The sequence below is a fragment of the Sinohyriopsis cumingii genome, chromosome 15 (genome assembly GCF_028554795.1).
Source record: "Sinohyriopsis cumingii isolate HCF-2022 chromosome 15, ASM2855479v2, whole genome shotgun sequence".
In the NCBI taxonomy this organism is placed as follows: domain Eukaryota; kingdom Metazoa; phylum Mollusca; class Bivalvia; order Unionida; family Unionidae; genus Sinohyriopsis; species Sinohyriopsis cumingii.
The window spans coordinates 2952914-2955808 of record NC_142975.1 but is presented as its reverse complement, the minus strand read 5'-3'; positions in this window follow the sequence as shown (position 1 = coordinate 2955808).

Below are 2895 nucleotides of genomic sequence, written 5' to 3'. Positions count from 1 at the left end.
TAAGAAGTTTTTGTGTCTATCACAATTACATACGTTACTGTAGAGCCCCTAAAGATGCCCATGCTCACTCACACATAATACAAATATTTATCGGCAGATCAGCTGGTAGAACGTCATATTTATAATCCAAAGGTTGGCTGTTTCCAATATCAAAAGTCGGCTGCACTTGGCTGCCATAATGTGTTAATATTGCTACTAAATCAACCAACCAATAAAAATAAAGTTTAAAATTGCGAGCAGAGACTCACTAGACAACCTGCGGTACAAAAGTCGGCTTCCTAGTTACGATCAGTTCTGCTCAGGATCCTTATCTGTTAACAAGGCCTAAAATACTACATCTTATAGTAAATAACGCGGAACATGCAACAAGAACCAGATGCGGGGCAGAGCCTATGTGCCTTTCGTCCCGAAGAACAGGTTTTCATTACAATTAGATGGTTCAAATTATGCCCTAAAATCCATCAGAATGTGAGGGTTCTGTCCCAGTGAGTTTGCCTACTTGTTTTTATAACCCCACCCACCACCCATTTTATTTCTGGGTAAGCCTGTGAACTAAATTCAGAGCATCATCTCGTATACGCCATGTCGAAACAGGAAGATGCGTGCAATACAATTAGAAAATTGAACCTGGCATTTTTGTAATACGATAATGAATTTCACTTTCTACTTAAATATCAGTGCTACATGGGATTACAAGAGACAGCCAAATATGGCAACATTTATAGGTTTTTCAAATATTAATCAGAGGCTTTTAAGATCTTTTCAATATCTCAACAAATTATTTTTAAGTCTGCACCAACATTCTTCAATGAATTTACTTAAGTTTTTTTCTTTTTTTTAAATATACTGTCTTACCCAGTTTCAATACATTTCTATAAAAATTATAATTCAATGTTTTTAATTTTTTGCTTTAGCTGTTTGTGCTAATAATGTACTCACTTTTTGTTTTCTTTTGATGTGATTGTATTTTTGCTTCTTTTCTCGTTTTCTCCAGTTTGTTAGTTTGTTTGTGGCAATTAAAACATATTTAAATATTATAATGATACATAATCGGATTCATGTGTCTAAAGTTATTTAGTCATTTTGTGATTTGAAGATATTTATTATTTTAACCAACTGCAAAATACATAAATTATTCCTCTGGTTATTTTTAACTTCACAACTGTAAAATCAAATAATTTCAAACCATTTGTCTAGCAAAACAAGCATGTTAAAGCAAATGTTCGTATCACAGGTGTCAGACTGTCTTGACTGTCCGCCATAACTGCACTCTAATCGGGGCTCTAGGTGGACGATTTGTCTAAAGGGCTCACCTTTTGCAGTTTGTTCATCTCATCTCCATTCTTGTGGGTTTGTCTCAGTCGTGTTCTGTGAGAAAGCTTGCCAGTAGCTTCCCGTAGGTTGTTGGTTTTTACCGGGCTTTCCACCACTACTTATACTAAGTTATACTGAATGCCATGTGCTGCCTATCTTGTGCTGAAAAATGGCGTTAAACCCTCAACAACAAAACACTCTAATCCTAGTTTAGTCCTTCCATCATGACACTTGGTTAAAGATTACACTGCCATGCCCAAATGATCCCATCTACACTCATACAAACTATTTCAGGCATCAGAGTCTCTGTTTTAAACTGCTGGCATATCCTACCTAGCCAAACGTCATCAATCGTCTTTTATCAACTAAATCGATTGATGACGCATATCTAGCTTTATATTATATAGTTATAACAATAAATACCATTGCGGCTTTGATTAAAATAGAAAGTATTTACGGATAGAACAATAAGAATGTAAAATTCAGTCAAGTAACCAAAACACACGAGTTTGTTCATTTATTATTCAGTAGTAAAACAAACGAACAAAAAAGTCCAATAAAATAAATTTGATAGTTGTAAATCGTGACTGATTAACTATTTAGCAATTAATAACATCCAAAACAGCACTAACCATCATGGATATGGGAAAGAAATGTGATTGGGATGAAAAGTTGAACCTGAAGATATAAAAATATTTCAACTGTATATGATCGAATCTGTTCTGATCGCTCAGATATAGTGAGAAAACACTGAAGTGATCTTTTGCACACTATTTCACAAGCACGAGTCAAAGAATACTTCTGTAATCAAAGGTGTACAATTTGTGTTAAAGTCAGGACTTGTGGACCATAGGAGATGTAATGAATATATACCTTCCCCAAAAGCCGAAACAGATGCAAAATGCAACACTTTTGTTCCTATGATCGACAAAGGGTCAGACAAGGCAAAATATGAAGATACTTCACAATGCCTATCAATAATGTACCTTTTCTCTTGTCAAGCACTAGTTCTAAACCACCCATAAGATTGAGTGAGTTGCATCATTATGCAGCTTTTGAACCTTTGTTACTGATATAGGTCAAAGTCTTCTGTATCCCACAACTTTACCCTCGAATCACGCTCGATTGCATGATTTACAGGAGTGTGTGCAAGCCCGCAAAGCAACGTTACCATGAGGCCCCCATGCTAAGTCGTGTGGGAGGGAAGACATTAACCTAATTCAGTAACCAAACAAACAATTACGAAACCATACAATTGATGATTATTTTTCCAAATCCCACAACTATACGAGTGTAGCCTTGTAAGTGAAATTCTTAAAAGGAGCTTCAGTACAGCCATTTAAAAGCATTGTACTTGTTTTTGGTCGCTAATGCCCCGGTTCCGTGTGTATGCTCGGAGCTGATGGTTTTCCATTTTGACTAGCACAATTTAAAACTCGGCTATTCTAATAGTTTTATCGTTGATTGTCACCTAGTACAGTTTACTTATTCTACTGAGACTGCTTTGTGCCATCGTGACAAATTCCAAATAATATATGAGTGGAATTATAAAGAGGATAATAAAAATGATAAAAACAACTT